The following is a 19,467-nucleotide window of genomic DNA, read 5'->3' as shown; positions in this document are numbered from 1 at the left end:
GGTTAAGTAACTTGCCCAGGGTAACACAGCAAGTGTCTGAGGCTAGAACTCAGGTCTTCCTGACTCCAGGTCCAGAGCTTCATCCACTGTGCTGCCTAGGTCATCAAAACTTAAATGGGTTATGTTGCTTTGTTTTCTCCACTTATTGCATAAATTTACTTTGATATTTGGAAAGATCTGTGATTTCTTCAGTGTTTTTCACTCCCTCAGAACTCCTGAAGTATTACTATGGCTCAACACTCATTTTCCAGTGGCCAATCTTCTACTGGTAAAACTTCTCAGGACCAAGCTAAGCTGGCAGACACAGGCTATCATTGGATCTGCACAAGAGGCTTTTCAAGCTTGTTAGGATCCACCAATGCCAACATTTGCATTCTACTAGCCCAACCTTCAAGGACCCAGGCTCATCTCCTCTTCATTCTAACCTCCATGATGCCCTGGGGTAACTGTCTTTTCAATCCTGAATGGTGACCCAGGTCTCCCTTGCTAACAGATTTTGTCCTAGAGTTGATTTGTGCATGAGTTTCATGCCACTTGCCCCAGGCACATTTTGGCACTGCTTGCCTTGGGTATAAAAATTGATAACTGGTTACTGAACAAGATACTGGCTTGTTAAACATGTCATAGGAAATAACTAGACCATTGTGAAGAAATATTCCAGTCACCATGTGGTAAGTCAGACAATAATCAGGTGAGAGTTATGATAGGGTCTGGACCTGTGATTTCCTGGTCATGGAGCACTCCTACGTGAGGGAACTCCTTTCTCTAACGCTGATCAGTGACTTCTCTGAAATTTACAGTCTTATAGAGTTGCCTGGGCACTGAAAGCTTAAGAGAGCTGCCTAGGGTCACAAAGCCAGAGTCAGAGGTAGGGCTTGAACTCCAGACTTCTTGACCTCTCTTCATTGTCTCTGCTGCTTTTTAATTAGGTGATAGCCCAGGAGGAACTCTTTCTGAATCAGTGAGACCTTGCCAGGAACCATCTCACTTGAGTTCCTTTTTTGGGGGGGAGTACATTTGAAAGCAATTGGTAGAGCAAAAAGAGACCTGAAAAAAAACTTCAAAGATCTGGATTCTAGTTCTGCAGCTGAGAAGTAGCCCCTTGACTCAATGATTCTGTGAATCAATGAATATTCTCACTCCTTGGGAAGGTCTGAACCCAGAGGGAATGAAGGTGGGGGCAGGAAATAATGGATAGTTTCTCCCATCATATCTTTCCAACAGATACCTTGTTGGGTAGTAGGAGTGGGCAGAATTACTTTTATTGCAAGCTAAAATGCAAATTATCATGGTATCTTCCCTTAAACAAGCCCATTGCTCCTTTACTGCCACCTGCAAGCCAATATATGCTCCCAGGGTGTGGTTACGAACTTCTCCCACCATCCCTTCACACCCATTGTTGTCTAGTTACCGTGTTTCCCCGATAATAAGACCTATCCCGAAAATAAGCCCTCCCCTTACTGTGTAAGATTCCTCTAAAATAAACCCTCCCCCGAAAATAAGCCCTATTGAGATTGCTACTGTAGTGAAGGTGATCCCCTGCGCTACACGCTACATTACGGTACCCTCTGTATGCACCGTCCCCCCCCCCCGAGTGAAACGCACGCCACGCTCCGAGCTGCATCCAGTCAGAGCTGCAGCAGTGAGCGCGTCATCCTGTTCTTCCCCAGTGATTTGCTTATTGAATAAAGGTACATTTTTTTTGTTCACATTTACCTGTTTATTAAAATTGCTGTCAATGTTCATTAAAATAAGCCCTCCCCTGAAAATAAGCCCTCTGGTGTTTTTCTGTCCAAAAAAATAATAAGATAGTGTCTTATTATCGGGGAAACACGGTATTTTTTTCAGTCATGTTTGACTCTCCACGAGAGACCTTTTGGGGAGTTTTCTTGGCAAAGATATCTGGAAGGATTCACCATTTCCTTCTCCAACTCACTTTACAGATGAGGAAACTGAGACAAAGATGGTTAAGTGACTTCCCCAGGGTTACACTCCTAGTAAGTGTCTGGAGCTGAATATGAACTCATGAAGTATCTTGCTGATTCTAGCCCCAGTGTTCTACACACTGTGCAACCTAGCTGCCCCTTCACATACATATACTGGGAAATGTAATCCATTCTAAGACTGTATCCTGTGGTCCAAATTCTCATGCACCCTGCATTCCCATCATAGCTGTATCAGCCTTAGGGCATGTTGGCCATGAAAAACAAAGTACCAGAGCTGAGATTCTCAATCAGCTTCTTATTAAAAATCTGATGTGCCCACAGCTTCATTTCTTTTAAGATCCACTGAATCATAATATAATTATACTAGCTTAGATTTATATAGTGAGTTACTGCCTTAAGGCTTTTTACATATATTCCTTCATTTGATTTCCACAACAACCTTGTGAAGTTGGTAGTGTCACAGTTGTGGGAATTTTATACCCAGAGATACTGAGGCTTACAGAGGTCAAGGTCACAAGCTAACAAATGGCTTAGCCAACACTCAAATTCAGATCTTTTCACCTTTAAGTACATTTTTCTTTCTATTGCCTTCCTTCTCCCTCCCCTCCCGCTGCCCAAGTTCTTCCACAGCATTACTATGGAGTTTGGAGTCCAGTAGTTCTTGTAAAAGTGAAATCCATCATGATAAAGGAGAGGTGTCAGCGTGACTCACTGAAAGTTGGGGGAGCACTTCTGCCTCATTTCTAGTTAATAAATGTGGTGTTTGTTTAGTGGTGGAAACCATGGCTTTTGCATTCCTGGTTGGAGTGAAGAGGTAGCTTACCTCCTGGAAACCCTACCTAGGGATCTTGTCGCTATTGTTTGTCCTTCATTCTTGAAGAGGAAAAACAATATTGGGGATGGAGGCAAAGGTACACATGAAGAAGCTAGGCTTGGTAGGAAACTAACAAGTAGGAGAAGATGGATGAGGTCCTCTTTAGATCAACCTCAGACGTCTTCATGGAGAAGGATTTAAAGGTCCACATGAAGGAGTTAGGCTTGGTAGGAAACTAACAAGTAGGAGAAGATGGATGAGGTCCTCTTTAGATCAACCTCAGACGTCTTCATGGAGAAGATTTAAAGGTCCACATGAAGGAGCTAGGCTTGGTAGGAAACTAACAAGTAGGAGAAGATGGACGAGGTGCTCTTTAGATCAACCTCAGACGTCTTCATGGAGAAGGATTTAAAGGTCCATGGGAATGATGGAAAGGAGATATTTAAGATGATTAAGTTTACAATACCATTTATGAGACAGGTCAGAGAAAGGAGACAGAAAACCAGTTTAAGAGCACTAATCTGGAGAGTAATGTATAGGGATAGGATGGGATAGTGTAGGAATGTGGAAAATGAGTTTGTTTTAATTAACTCTGAACAGACTTGGAAGCACAGAGTGAGGACCTCAGTTGGAACCGATGCCTACTTTGGTGAAGGGGGAGCCGTCATAGGCACTCTCAAAGGGGCATACTGTGGTCAAAATAATGGACTAAAGAGACAACTCTGGTAGCAAAGATCTCTTAGGGAAAGGGCTAAGAAGGAAGTTGACAGAATCACAGAAATCTGTGTAATAGAACTGTTGTAATTGGATAAATTGTAATAGCCCTAGTGGGAGATGACCAAAGCATGATCAGTCTACTTGTTCATAAGTTTCTCCTAAACTAAACATTCCCCATTAGATTGTAAACTCCAGGAAGAGAAAGTCAGTGCCTCCTCTAAAATTTGTTACTTCTCCAACTGCCTAGGGTAGTGCTCTGAACACAATAGGTGTTTAATGATGGTTTCTGGAATTGCATCCCTGTTGCCAATCTCCCTCCATTCTCCAGTCCATCTTCCACACAGCTGCCATATATGTGTGTATATGTATGTGTACATGTGTATGTATATGTGTATACAATGTATGTATATTTCTGCATGTACGTATATAAAAATTTATTTTACATATATAAAATTGATTATATATCTATCTATGCACACACACATAATATCCTTTGTGTGGCATTTATAGCCTGTCAAAATCTGGCTCCAACCTATCCTTCCAGATTAATTCCCATTACTCTCCCTCACATACTCTATATTCCTGCCAAAATAGCCTATAACTAACATTCCTCCGATCTTGCTGGCAGTCCCCAGTGCTGGTAATACTCTCCCTCTTTACTTCTGTCTCTTGGAATCTTTAACTCTCTTCAAGGCTTAGCTCATTGACCTTCCTCTATAATAGGAATTTCCATATTGCCCTACTTATTAGGGCAATTTCTTTATATTTACTTATCTGTATACATATTGTTTGTCCTCAATAGAATATAAACTCTCTGAAAGCAAGACTTAATTAATTTTTACCTTTGTATCCCCTGCACCTAGCATCATGCCAGATACATAATAAGTGCTTTAAATTCCTGTTTAATTGAAATTTGGGGACAGGAGATGAGGGATTATACCACAGTTTTGGGTGAAATAGGAGGAGAGGTCATTTGCTAAGGGGAGGGGAAGAGATTTAGGGTGCGTGTTTCTGAAAGCTTGAGGAGAATGGAGATTTGGAATAGCTTCTGTGGGGATTGTGATAGTTGTGCAGTTCTGTCTGACTCTTTGTGATCCCATGGACCATAGTATTCCAGGTTCTTCTATCCTCCACTATCTCTCCAAGTCCTTTCAAATCCATGTTTGTGGTTTCCATGATACTAGACATCCATCTCATCCTTTGCTCACCCTTTTTCTTTCACTTTTAATCTTTCCCAACTGGTCTTTTCCAATGATCCCAATTGGTCTTTTCCAGTGAGTCCAGTCTTCTAATATGTAGTCAAAGTATTTAAGTCTCAGCTTCAGCATTTGACCTTCTAGTGAATAGCTTGGATGAATTTCTTTAAGTATTGACTGATTCAGCCTCTTTGCTGTCCAAGGGACTCTCAAAAGTCTTCTCCAGCACTGCAGTTTGAAAGCATAGATTCTGGGGAGCTCAGCTTTCCTTATAGTCCAACTCTCAGAGCCATACACTGCCACAAAAAAACCATAGCTTTGGCTAAAAGGACCTTTGTCAGCAAGGTGATGTCTCTGCTTTTTAGTATGCTGTCACAATCTGCCATAGCTGCAAATATCTTTTAATTTCAAAATGACTGCAGTCACCATCTGCAATGATCTTTGAGCCCAAGAATATAAAATCTGACGCTCTTTCCATTTCTTAGATTGTGATAGAGTCAACCAAAGATGAATAGAAATATCCTGGATTTATCATTGACTTCCTGTCTGACACTGAGAAAGTCTCTTAGCCTCTTTAGGATTGCACAATAAGGAATTAGATTAGGTCCATTTCAGCACTAAGTCTTTGCTTCCGTGATTGCATGGTGGCTGGGATTTCCATGTCCTTAGCTCATTCCTGAGAGATAGTGAGAGAAAAGGGAAGGAACTCTGGATGAGGCACATGGAGATGAGGGTTCTAATGTGACTAGATAGGCCTCACATTGGGAGATTAAACTTCATGATCTCCAAGGTCTCTTCCAACTCTAATGATCTAATGAAAACGATCTTTTCCCCTTCAGCAAGAACAGAGAGCACCAGATGCCATTCTGTTCACTTATTGTAAACCATTTCCCTTTGGGTGGAGAAAACAGAGATGTTATTAATATTTTCAGTCCCTTATATCTCACGAATCTACTTGAATGACTGGCATAATTTTTTTAATCCTTTTTCATGACAATGGTTTTCCATTGAAATTCCCCTGAGCTAACAATATGTAATCAGTTTTCTCTAACAAATGACCTCCTTTAACTTCATTAGTTCAGAATTAATTTGCTAGCATGTAACCAAGATAATTAACACTTCTGATTAGTGAGATGCCATGGAAGGAGCCTCCTTCTTCATGGTCAAGAGAAACATTAATTAAAAACTAAGATGTTTGCTAATTTTCCTTACAATTTAATCCAATGAAAGTGGTAAGGGTTGGATTTCTTTTTAATGCAGCAGGAGAAGGAATTAATGGGTCATGTTGCCCAGAACTTTGCTACCAGTGTGTTTTATAAACTACCTTTTTTCTTTTCAAGCTGAGAACTGAGATCTCTGAAGGAGATGTCTCTGTGGGAACCAACAGTGAAAGGGCATATACTTTCAGCTACGAGATAAATTTCTGTCTTGCTCTGGTGTGCTTGGGGACCTGAAGGGGGAAGTAAGTGGAGGAACATGATCAAATCAGCTCACTTGATTGGAAAGGAGTGTAAAATATTAATAGTCCACAGAATCATAACTAGGGTGGGGCAACCAGAATTCTGCCACAGGATGACAAGTGTATAGGACACCAAATTTAGAAGATGCTGACACCGTTTCAGTGGCTTGGTAGTATAAGAAGTCATACTTTTTATATAGTTAGCACCTAGTTATCAAAAGTAATGACTTAAAATAGGAAACTACCCTATATTGGGCTCCTTTCTGTCTAGCTCTGTTAAATCTCTTCTATTGATGCCTCCCCAGTCTCAGTCTTGTACCAGTGTCCCAGGGTCTTAGTTTCTATGTATTTTACTCTTTCCCCCCTCTCCCCAACTAAGTGCAAGCTTCAGACAACTTGTGACAATTTCCCCAAATGAAAAATTTTCTAGTGACAGCTCTGAGAGTAGGTATGTTATTTGAACCATAGAATCCTTTTTAAAAATTTTTATTTAAAGTTTTGAGTTCCAGATTCTATCCCTCCCCTCTCCTTGAGACAGTAAGTCATCAGATATAGGTTATATATGTTCAATTATGTAAAAAACTTCCATACTAGTCATTTTGTACAAGAAGATTCAAATAAAAGAACAAATAAAGGAAAGAAAGTGAAAAATATGATGCTTCAATATGTATTCAAACAATATCAGTTCTTTCTCTGAAGGCAGATAGTATACTTCATCAGTAGTCCCTTGGGATTGTCTTGGGTCATTGCATTGCTGAGAATCCAAGTCATTCACCATTCTTCATTGAACAATATTGCTGTTACTATGTACAATGTTTTCCTGGTTCTCTTCACTTCGCTATGCATCAGTTCATGTAAGTCTAGGTTTTTCTGAAATCATCCTGCTTGTCATTTTTTATAGCACAATACTATTCCATTATAATCATATACCACAGCTTGCTTAGCCATTCCTCAATTGATGGGCATCCCTTCAATTTCCAACTCTTAGCCACTACAAAAAGAGCTGCTAGAAATATTGTTGTACAAATAGGTCCTTTCCTCCCTTTTGCTGGATGTCTTTGGGATGTAAACTAGCAGTTCTTAGAATTCTAAGATTTTGGAATGGAAAGGGATCTTAGCTTCAGTGTGACAGTGTTGTCCACTTGGGAATATGTATTTAAAACAGCATAGGGTATTCATTCATTCATTTATTCATTAAGTTAGACTTAGGTCAAGGCCTCCTGTTGCATCCGTGGCCATCCCCATTTGTCCTGATCTATGTCTTGCCACTGGACCCAGATGGCTCCAGAGGAGAAAGTGAGGCTGCTGACTTTGCACAGCCCTCCCTTGCTTAAATCTGATTCACTTGCAAGTCATGGCATCACTTCCCTGATGTCATGATCCTTTTCGAGGATGAAGGACAGACAGCACCAACCTATTCATTAAATGCCTGCTGTATACAACATATTGCTCTAGATACTGGAGGAAATAGAATATGAATGAGACATATTCCTGCTTTCTAGTAATTTATACTTTCATAGGAATGCTAGGACAAGCACAGATAAATATAATATAACTTAGAATACAATAGATATATAAGAGTAATGCAAATTGCTACGAGATATGAGGGAGAATTCAATTCCAACTAAAGGATCAGAAGACTTAGGAAGAAGTTGGTATTTGAATAAGATCTTGAAGAATGGGCAACAGTCGTTTATATTGTTGAAGGCATTTTATGATTTACAAAGCCTTTTCCTTAAAATATGTTTGCTTCTGAGGTACATAGTAGCATCATTTCCATTTTACAGATGAGAAAACTGAGGCAAACAGAGTTTACAAGTGGCTGCTCACAGCTAATAAGTGGCAGAATCTGGATTCAACCCAGATTTCCTGATTTTAAGTCCAAAGTCAATAGATAGAGATTGGGATAAGAGGACTGTAGGATTATAGGCTTAGAGTTAGAATTCAGTTAGTCAACTAGCATTTATTAACTACCTACTATGTGTCAGACACAGTGCTAAACACTGGAGGAGGGGGGACAGTTAGGTGACATAGTGGAGAGTGCTGGGTCTGAGTCCAAATCCAACCTCAGACAATTACTAGCTTTGTGACTCTGGGTGACCCACTTAACCTCTCTTGGCTCAGTTTTCTCATCTGTAATGTGGGGCTCATAATAGTCTCTTACCTCCAAGGATTGTAGGGAGGACGAAATGAGTACTTGTAATGGGAATGCAAATTTAAAGATCTTCCCTGCCCCTAGGCTAAAGTGCACCTGGAGCCTGGGGTGGTAGGCTTGTTTTTCAGTAGATACTTCTTGATTGGCCAGTGAGTCAATAAGGTTGTTACATTCTCTGAGCAGGGGAAGGCTATATAAGCCCTTATGTGTAGCTTTGTTTTGGGGCTCACTTTGAGAAGTGTTCTGTGATTTGATCAGATGAAACTCTGGGAAGCCGTTGTCCAGGGCCCCCCGGCTTTGAAAAACCCAGATGTTGATTTGGTATGGATGTAATGGTTGGACAGTTTGAAATCTGTCTACTTGATCTGTTTCTCTGTCTTGATAATTCTGTCTGTATATTCTGAAGTTCGGGGTGCTGACCTTTTCCCCCTGAACTAGGTAAACGATACATGTTTGACTGATTAAAGTAAGCTTGTTAACCCATTTTGAGTTGCTTTCCTTTAACAAAGCAGATCTAAGAACCTGTGGTGGCAGCGACCCTGGGGATGCTTGGGGTGCTTGCAGCTACAGTACTTAAGTACTCAATCTAGTCCCTGGTTATATAAATGCTAATAGCTACAAAGAAAGGCAAAAAACAATCCCTCCTCTCAAGGAGCTCACAGTCTAATGGGAGATACAGCATGTAAATTACTGGCTACAAATAAGATATATATAGGATAAAATGGGTGTAGTCTCAGAGGGAAGGTACCGAGATTAAGGGAGATTAGGAAGGCTTCTTACAGAAGATAGGACTTTAGCTGAAGCTTGAAAGAAGGCAGAGATGACAGGAGGTAGAAGATACAAGTAAGTTCCAAGTAGAGGAGAGAGCCAGTGAAAACCCTTGATCTGGATGAAGAAATCTAGCAAAGGAGACATAGAAGGAGTGGTCAGACAGGTAGGAGGAAAACCAGGAGAGAGAAGTGCCATGAAAACCTAGGAGAAGAGGGTGATTGAAAGTGCCTAAAGGTGTCAGAGGGGTTAAGAAGGATGAGGACTGAGAAAAGGCCCTTAGATTTGGCAATTAAGTGATGATTACAAGCATGCCTTGGAGATGCTGTGTTTTGGTTACAGACCACCAAAATGAAGTGAATATCACAATAAAGTGAGTCAAATGAATTTTTTGGTTTCCCAGTCCATATAAAAGTTTTATTTACACTATACTGTAGTCTATTAAATGTGCAACAGTATTATGTCTAAAAAACAATGTACCTACCTTAATTAAAAAATACCTTATTGCTAAAAACTGCTAACCACCATCTGAGCCTTCAACAACAATCTTTTTGCTGGTGGGGGCTCTTGTGTGGTTGTTGATGGCTGTTGACTTATCAGGGTGGTGGTTGTGGCAATTTCTTAAAATAAGACAGTAATGAAGTTTGTGGTATAGATCGACTCTTCCTTTCATTCAAATACTTAAAGGCCATTCTAGGACTCTTAATTGGCCTAATTTCAATGTTGTTGTGTCTCAGAGAATAAGGAGCCCTGAAGAAATGGAGAGAGACACTGAGCAGCCAGTGAGTAGAGCAGTTAGAACATATATAACATTTATTGATTAAGTTCACCATCTTATGATGAACATGCATGGTTCATGGCCCTCCAGAACAATTGCAATAGTAACATCAAAGATCACTGATCACCATAATTAGATATAATAATAATAAAGAAAAAATTTAAGATATTGCAAGAATTACCAAAATGTGACAGAGACACAATGTGAGCACACGCTGTTGGAAAAATGACACCAATAGACTTACTCAAAATAGGGTTGTCACACACCTTCAATTTGTACAAAATACAACTATTTACATTCCTACATGGAAAAACGATCATTGTAACCCATGAGACTTTTCTCAATATGAGGATAGTTGAAGGGAATATATATATATATATGTATATATATGTACATAAATATATATGTATGTATAGGAGGGTATATGTGTGTATAAATATATATGTGAGTGTGTGTATGTGTGTACAGGTATACATAGACAGAAGGCACAGGATCAGCTGAACATGGAGGGATGATATCTTAAAAATAAAATCAAGAAGTGAGAAAGGAATATATTGGGAGAAGGAGAAAGGGAGAGATAGATTAGGGTAAATTATCTCATATAAAAGGGGCAAGAGAACACTGTTACAATGGAGGGGAAGAGCAGGAAGGTGAAAGGGAATGGGTCAACCTTACTCTCACTGAATTTGGTTTAAGGAGGGAATAGGATACATACTCAGTTGGGTATCTTACCCTACAGGAAAGTAGGGTGGAAGGAGATAAGAGTGGGGGTGATAGGAGGGAGGGCAGATTGGGGGTGAGGGTAGTTAGAAGCAAACAAAAAAAAGTAGAAAATAGAATAAGTGAGGGGTGGGATAGGATGGAGGGAAATATAGTTAGTCTTTCACAATATAACTACTATGGAAATGTTTTGCATAACTACACATGTACAACTTATGTTGAAATGCTTGTCTTCCAGTGGGGGTGGGTGAGGAGGGAAGAAGGGAAAGACTCTGGAACTCAAAATTTCAAAAATCAAATGTTAATGCATGTTACATGCAACTGGGAAATAAGATATACAGGCACTGGGGTATAGAAATCCATCTCGCCCTACTAGAAAGTTAGGGGGGGATGGGGGAGGACATAAGAGACAACAGATTGGGGTAGGGGTATTCAGTAGCTCGCTATTCTGGGGTGGGGGTAGGGAAAGATGGGGAGAAAAATTTGTAACTCAAAATCTTGTGGAAATGAATGTTGAAAACTAAAAATAAATAAATTGGAAAAAAACCCAACATCAGTGAAGCTTAGGTAAGTGAAGTACAAACAAGGTATGCCTGTAGTAACTTTGGAGAGAGTTGTTTAGACTGACTAGTCCAACCTCCCCACCTCCCCTCATTTTATAGATGAGAAAATGGACCCAGAAATAAATGATCCTCAGTTACATATAGCGGCACGTGTATTTTGCATATAACAAACCATGTTCCTCATGTCTCTCCTATGTCCCTATCAAGGGCAGTTATCCTCTTTTCTGACTCCTGGGTTCTATAGAATCATCAATAAGCAGCAATGAAATCTTCCCCAGCTTAAACTCAGTACAAGTCATTCCATCCTATCCTTGGTGAATAACATCACCTTGAACTTCAGGGTAACAGCTTTGACTTTTCATTATCTGTCAGGCTCCTTGTCATTCATCTGTTGTCAGTATTTAGAAAGCTTTCACTGGTGGGTTGGTGCTTGTTGTAGGGGGAAAAGTACTGAACTAGGACTTTGGAGACTTGATTCTAGACCCAACTGCAACACTGATTTGCTGTGTGATTGTCAGTGAAGCCATGTCACTTCTCAAGGGCTCAGTTTCCTAATCTGTAAAATGATAGCTGGACTCTCTCACATTCACCTAATCTGTATATTATGAATGAGATCATGGATTTTCCTTGCTAAGGATTTCCTGGTGGGCCATAGGGAGATCATCAAGTCTTTTCCTGCTTCAAGTTTCTACTCAGTAGAATCTACACAGTAAGTATTCATTGAGAATCTAATGCATGATTGGGACCATTTTGGTACTATGAGTGGGTGTGCAAATAAATTAGAAGACATACCCTTGCTTGAGAAGTTAAAAATCCTAGTGCATGTAAGAACATTTTATCCTTGAAAGGGGGTGGTTCAGTGATTTGTGGCTAAATTTAGTGGCTTTATTTTTCTTTGTTCATGCATGAATTTAGTGCCTGATATAAGCAAGGCTCCAGGAGTATGCATGGCATATGCATTTAATGCATGTGAGTACTTTGTAAGTAAGATTATTGCTTCCCCTCTATCACTGACAAGCTTTGTCAGGAAGTAAAACAGTGCACATGACTGCAGGAAGCCTGGTTGTAACTGGCTTTGGCAGTTTTGAGACATTCAGAGCAAAGTGGAGAATTGAGCTGATTGTAAAGATAATTCAACCAAAGCACACTTTTACCTCTGATGCCAGATGCATTTCAGGCTCTAAGATGTTAGAACCAAACTACCCCAGTAACCAATGATTCCATGAGCATAGTCTTCTCTGGCCTGGGAAGAAGCAAGTGCAGCCTCAGATTTCCATCTCATTAAGCTGAGTAATATAGAATAATATGCACTTCATGTGTCTCCTGTTTGCCAATCCCCAGACCAGCATTCCCATTAGTGCCACTTGCTCTACCCACCTGGCCCTGCAATTGGCTGGAGGATGTTGCAGTGGCTGTGGCCTGGAAGGAGGAGAGAGAGATACCTATGGCCTGGCAAATTGAGCGTCCTGTATTCATAGCAAAGTTTATTTTTTTTTTTAATGGGATTTCAGCAATCCATTTAGATCTCCTGAAGGAGAAGAGATTGCAAACACTAAAAACATACATTACCTTGTAAATCTGACTGGGGGTAGGGTGAGAAGGGAGAGTAACACTGTAACTACTGCCATAACCAAGAAACAGAACTGTCATATTTCAAAGATCTCTGATAAGAGGCATTATGGCTTGGCGGTACCTGCTTGGATGGGAAGAGAATAACTGAATAGCACATTGGGACTATCATGGCTTGGCAGAGATGGAAGGGGCTTAGAAACGATCAAATCCAGTTTCCTAGTTTGACAGAGGAGGAAACTGAGGCCCGCTGCTTTGCCAGCAATTGTGTCTCAGGCGCATCTGGAAGCAGAAGCTGAAAAACTCGGCCGTTTTCGATTCATTCCTTTGTTCCTTCCCAATCTGCATAAAACATTGAAACATGGGTATCATGCCTCTTCTCTCCTTCTCCTTTGGTATTTCTCATGGCAACAATTTTGCCCCTAAGCCTTCAATCTAATGTGAGTTCATTTGAAATGTCCTTTCCCATTTAAGCATTAGCTTGGAAAGCCGGCGTCGGCTGTAATCGAATGCGCACCCTCAGTGGTGCGCCGGGGCGGCTGGCCACAGGGCAGGTCTGTAGCGCGGGCGCTCTCTCCTGCCAAAGCCTGGGAAGGCAGAAAGCCATCGATCTTTCGGATGGGCTTCCAGGACGATTCCACCGCTGGCTCCCACGGGGGACGGCGGAGAAGCCAATGAGGGTGCGTGGAAGGGGGAACATCCGCGGGGCCTTCAGCAAGCCGTCTGGAGACGGCTCCAACCTTCCATCTCGGGCTGGTTAGCTAGTCAGAACAGCTGCTGGGCTGGAGCTCAGGGTCCGGCTTTGATGAAGCCTAGGAGAGAAATGATTTGTTAGGCCTGCAGGCCGCCTGTTGCAAAGGCACCTTTAAGGCAATTTATTATTTTTTTCTTTGGGAACCAGATTGTGAAAGAGAGTGAATTATTTCTGTCTCCCTCTCACACCCCCCTCTCCCCCACTGGTTCCTTGTTAGCCATAAGAGATGATTCTCCAGTTACTGACAACGACTCGGAAAGGTTGCCAGTATCATCTCTGCGAGGGACTGGGGAGTACCACTAATAATATTTGTGTAATATCTAATGCAGGGTTCAGCATACATGAAATAAAATATATAGGGATTGAAAATGAAACCAGTTATAATAAATTTTTTAAGAGTTCACTGTCCCAGGTTAAAAACCTCCAATTTAAGGTATACAAAACACTTTACATATATTATCTAATTTTGATGCTTATAACAACACTGTGAGGAGGATAATGTTATCCAAAATGTTATCCACATTTTCCAAATAAGGAAACTGAGGCAGACAGAGATTAAATAAATGACTAAGCATCCAGGATCACCCAGCTAGTTAAATGTTTGAGGAAGAATTCAAACTGAAGTTTTCCTGTCTCTAAGTGTAGCACCCCAACATACCACCTAGCTGCCTCATAAGAAGAGCCTATCAGAAAGAATTCCATACCTTCTATTCCCCTCTAACTAATTGTGTATGTAGGGAACCCCTCAAAATGACCAGAGGTTCCCCTCTTAGCTAAACAAATGATGTGTTCTCTCTGTATCAGGATTGCTCAAGCTCACCTACCCTTCAAATGTCCTGTGACAACTTCTAGAGGAAAGGGATGTCGAGGCAGGGTTGGCCCAAGGCTCTGGCAACCCAGAAAATTTGGAGCCTGAGGGCTACATGTATTCCAAATGTCAAAAATGAGATCCCTTAAAAGTGCACATTTCGCTTTGCCAGGGGGCACCCACATCTCTACAGAGCTCAACCAACAGACATAATCTATGTGTGGCCATGGCCATCTCCATGGTGAAGGACTCATTTCAGTCTTTCAGTCACCAGACTGTTCCCTGCCCCAGGGGCATAATCTGGAGCTCGAAATCCTTACTCACCTCCAGCCTCCCTTACTTAGTAGTTACTAAAGGATACCTAAACAGCAGGTTTAAGGACTGCCTCTGGTCTGTCCGCAGTTGTTCCAGTTTATGACGCGGTGTAATTTGTAGGTTCCCAAGATTATAACTCTAGGGCAAGAAGGGAGCTAAATGTCACCTAGACTGGCCCCCTAATTTTGGAAGTGAGGTAACTGAGGCCAGTAGAGGTTAAGTGACTTGACTAAGGTCATACATACCTGTAGTAAGTGATGAAACCCAGGTCAAGACTAAGTCTTTTGATATATCTGCCCTTCCTATAAAATAAAGTCAAATCATAGTCTATCAATTTCTCAAAACTCAGCTCAATGCAGCGGGAAATACCAAGATTAATAATACATGATCTCTATCCTTATAGAGTCCCTTATCCAGGCACACAGCATTCTACCTCAGTACTCTCAGGCTTCTTTGCTAAATCATCATTCATATTATAATCCCAGAACTGGGGGCAGTACAACAAAGCTCTGTCCTGGATTGTTGTCTCTTTATACACTTTTTTATTTGGTGACTTCATCAGCAACCATGGATTTAATTATCATCTCTATTATGACTAGCAGATCTAAATATCTGATCCTAATATCTCCTAAGCTCCAAACATGTATCATTAACTTTCTATTGGACATATCAAACTAGATGTCTAATAGGCACCTCAAACTCAACATGTCTGAAATAGTTCTTATTACCTTTTCCATTTCCACTCTCCCCTGGACTTCAAAACAATATCCCTCTACTGCTGGTTTGTCCTGCAACTCCCCTCCTCCTAGGCCCTCCTGGAACATCCTACCACCCCCATTAACCACTCACCATGGAATATCTTTCCATCTTATCCCTTCTCCCATTGATGAATTCATCCTGGAGCCTCCATTTTGTGACAGGGCCCAGACCTGTCTGGGCTGGCCTTCCAGTCTCCTCCTGGCCCTGTAACTGACCTTCTCTGGCCTTCAAAACCACACTCTCATGCTTACTTAGTACATTCATTCCCTCCTTAATTCCTGGTTTTCAGCTTCCTTATTTGTGTCTTCCATTAGAGTGAAAGAATGTTACTGTACACAATGTTTTCCTAGTTCTCATTTCATTCAGCATCAGTTCATTCAAGTCTTTCCAGGTTTTTTTTTTTTTGAGTCTGCCTGCTCATAATTTCTTATAGCACAGTAGTATTCCATCACATTCATATACCACAACTTGTTCAGTCATTCCCCAACTGATGGACATCCCTTCAATTTCCAGTTCTTGGAAACCACAAAAAGAGCTGCTTTAAATATTTTTGTATGTAGGTCCTTTTCCCATTTTTATGATCTCTTTGAGATACAGAAATAGAAGTGTTATTTCTGGGTCAAAGGGTATGCACATTTTTTATAGCCCTTTGGGCATAGTTCCAAATTGTTCTCCAGAATGGATGGATCAGTTCACAACTTTACCAACAATGCATTAGTGTTCCAATTTTCCCACATCTCCAGCATTTATCATTTTTGTGAATGTTTTCTTGTTTCCTTTCTCCCCAAACCCACCTCCCTTTTTTTAATTTCCCTGTTTCTGTTGAGTACAGAAACTACCTGCTTCAACTACAGTACAGAAACTGCCTGTCTACTTCCTGTAGAAGTCAACTAATCACCTAGGTTTGTAACTTTGGTATTATCCTTGACTCATCACTTTCTTCCACCCAACATATCCAGTCAGTTATCAAATCCTGTTATTTCAACCTCCATAATATCTCTTCCATCTGTCTCTTTTCTGTACTCACCCAGCCACCATCTTAGTTCACTTCTGACCACTGGAACAGTTTTCTTGTCTCCCTACATCTCCCTCATCTCTCCCCTCCCCACTCTATCCTCCACACCTACCAAAGTGATTTTCCTAAAGCACAGGTCTGAACTTGTCATTTCTCTAGTCAATAAATTTCACTGATTCCCTTTTGGATCTAGTATCTACTATATTATTCTTACCACATCCTTTTTAAGTGTCTATTTTTGAATAAGTTTTGTGATCTATATAATTATTAGTACCATAGTACATAATAATTTATAAATTCATAAATACACATCAGAGTTTCAATGTGACTTAAACGATTATTGAGAATATCCAATCAAAAGCTTGGAGATCACTGCTTTCAGGTGAAGGGATGCCTTTGAAGGTGAAATATGGGAATGTTAGTTACAGAGAAGAAATACCTCCCCTCATTTCAGCATCCTGAGGCAAAACCTCATTCATCCTGTACTAGTTATAGGGAGAGAGGACCATATGATCAGGCTATCCTGGTGCAAGTCATTAACTTACAGCCACTACAGTGAGGTTATTGTCACTGTTTGGAGCACCTGGGCAAGGCCTGATATACCTTCTGGACTGGCTCTTTTCCCCTCCTGATGCCTCATAGCTTATTTCATTATTGAACACCCGCACATTTTGAGCCTGCACGTCAGAGTACTGTGAAGTGGATGCCTAAGTTAGCCATTTGTTTTGACATCAATCTGTTCTGGAGGACAGCTTAACATTTAGGTGCCTAATCCCACCCCCACATCCACATCTCCTTTGAAGTTCAGGAAGGCTGCATTAATGATCTTCTGGGCTTCAATCAGAAGGGCATGGTGACTCATTCCCTTTGGAAGTATAGTTATCTCTAGATGGGGACAATGTAAGGAGCTAAAAACATGTGCCAAACCAAACTCCAGAACAATGCTGAGATACTGTATCAGTAAAGGAAATCATAATAGACTGGAATTGGTAGAATCATAGGATTTGCCGCTGGAAGGGACCTTAAAGATCATCCAATCCAACCCATTCCTTTTATAGAGGACGACTAAGGCCTAGAGAGGTTACATTACTTGGCCAAGATCTCTCAAGTACTATATAGCAAATCTAGGATCCAAACCTAGGTCTTCTGATTCTAAAGCCACAACTCTTTTTAGTGTGCCATGATGTCTTCAGGTGGTTGGAAAGATTGAAAGAGAATCAGACTGTGAATCAGGAGACTAGGGTCTAGCCTTAGCTGTAAAAATAATTAGCTCTGAGCTTAGCTAAAGTCAGTTTCCATTCTGGGTCTCAATTTCTCCATCTGTAAAATGGCAGAATTAGTTTTGATGATCAAGGCTTCTCTAGACTGACTGCCAAAGGGGGTCCATGGCTCAAAAAAAGGTTGAGTCCTAGCTCAAAATCTTTGGAAGATACTTGGGTACTAGTACAGCAACCAATCTGTTTATCTGGAACCTCACATTTTGACCATTGTATCTGCCCCACCTCCTTTACAATCACACACATCCTAGATGATATTTTTGACACTGCTTAAATGCAAGTAATCTTTGGTAATCTATTGAAGCCTACTTATACCCATACGTCTCTCCATTGTCCTTTGGGTCACCAATCAATTTTAGTTCTTTGGAGATTGTCATGTCTGTGACTCAACCACACAACATCACCAAAAATGTATTGGTGCCCAACATAAGGGCTTTTGATTTGGGGGAGCAGGCTGAAATGCTGAAAAGTGCTGTCCGATTCCCCTAATGCCGACTTGCTTTTGCTCCTGTTCCATTTTGAGATAAATTCATTGATATGTTAATTAGCATAAGGTAAATGCATAAAATAGAATATATACGATTACAAAGGAAATCGATTATGTTGAAAAAAGTGACAAAATATTTTATAATTTCATGGACCCACAGGTGAAGAATGTCTACTTTAGAGGAATGCCTCCAGCATGTGAAAGGACCCTTCCTCTGACCCCAGTGGAGAATTTCTGGGAAAACAAGAGTCCCACAGGACAAGAAGGTATGTGTGGATCAGCTGTGACCTATTCAGAGGTGTCAAACTGTTGTGTCCACAGGCTGCATGGAACCACATGTGGCCAGCATTGCTCCAGATTGTAGCCAAAAACAAGATTCAAATGTGATTGGGAAGTGTTTAACAAAACAAATAAAAACACAATACACCATAAATAATGTTAACTTGTGGTTTTCTGAGTCAATATGTTTCTATGACTTTCCTATCGCTGACTACATTGTTAGAGGGAATGCCCACATGGATGAAATCACAGATCACAGTGAAGTATTGATTTGGGAAGTGAAACTGTGGTGGGAAGAAGATGATTAGAGGGGTATCTGATCCATCTTCTCCAGTATGGCAGGAAGTAGGAAGAGCGGCCTAGAGGACTGAGAATGAACGGAAGGTAGACTCTTTGTGCTGTAAGGGAGCCCAGGCCTCAAGAGGGGATGTACAGCCGTAAGGAAGGTCAGGTTACTGATGACTCAAGCCATGCAATGGAATCATAGAATGGAAATAGTAAGACCTAATGATCCATATGGCACTGAAGTTTGTATAGACCTTTACATACATCATCTCATTGGAACCTTATAACAATCCTGTAAAGTAGGTGCTACAGGTATTCTTATACCCATTTTATAGATGAGGAAATTCAGAGAGGGTAATTTGTCCGTGGCTGCCCAGGTACCAAATATTGAAGGGAGGAAGTGAGGTCCAGTATAAAGATGAATGCCTCTGGAGTCCAAGGACCCACCTCTGATGCTTCCTTAGATGTGATGTGACCTTAGGCCTTAGATGATGTGACCTTAGACAAATCATTTAATTTCCCTGGGCTTCAGTTTCCTCATCTGTAAAGTGAGGGACTTGGACTAGAGGGCTTCTGAGGTCTCTTCTTGCTCTAGATTTATAATCCCAAACTAAGGTGGGATTTGAACCCAGATCTTTTTGACTCCAATTCCCAAACTCTATCCATTGTGTTACCTGAGTGGTCCAGTCCAACCTTCTCTTTTTATAGATGAAGAAGTTACAGGGGGTGCTGTTAGCAGTTGGGAGTGGGAAGGGAGATCAGAATCACACAGATTGTCAGTGGTGTAGTTGGGTGGAGAATGA

The 19,467-nt window shown here is 40.9% G+C and overlaps 1 long non-coding RNA gene across 1 annotated transcript in view; it reads left to right on the top strand.

The window, feature by feature from the left end:
• LOC138169537 (uncharacterized) overlaps positions 1–18,536 on the top strand; it is a 285,918-nt gene extending 267,382 nt beyond the window's left edge. Inside the window, exon 4 of the long non-coding RNA XR_011170377.1 lies at positions 18,261–18,536. This is a non-coding gene — a long non-coding RNA (uncharacterized lncRNA). The remainder of the gene's footprint in view (positions 1–18,260) is intronic.
• The last annotated feature ends 931 nt before the right edge of the window (positions 18,537–19,467 follow it).

The sequence above is a fragment of the Petaurus breviceps genome, unplaced genomic scaffold (genome assembly GCF_028583685.1).
Source record: "Petaurus breviceps papuanus isolate PSGF00001 unplaced genomic scaffold, PetGlider_PUasm1.0 37, whole genome shotgun sequence".
Classification (NCBI taxonomy): Eukaryota; Metazoa; Chordata; class Mammalia; order Diprotodontia; family Petauridae; genus Petaurus; species Petaurus breviceps.
Note: the sequence above shows the minus strand (reverse complement) of the source record. Positions and strands in the feature narration are given on the sequence as shown.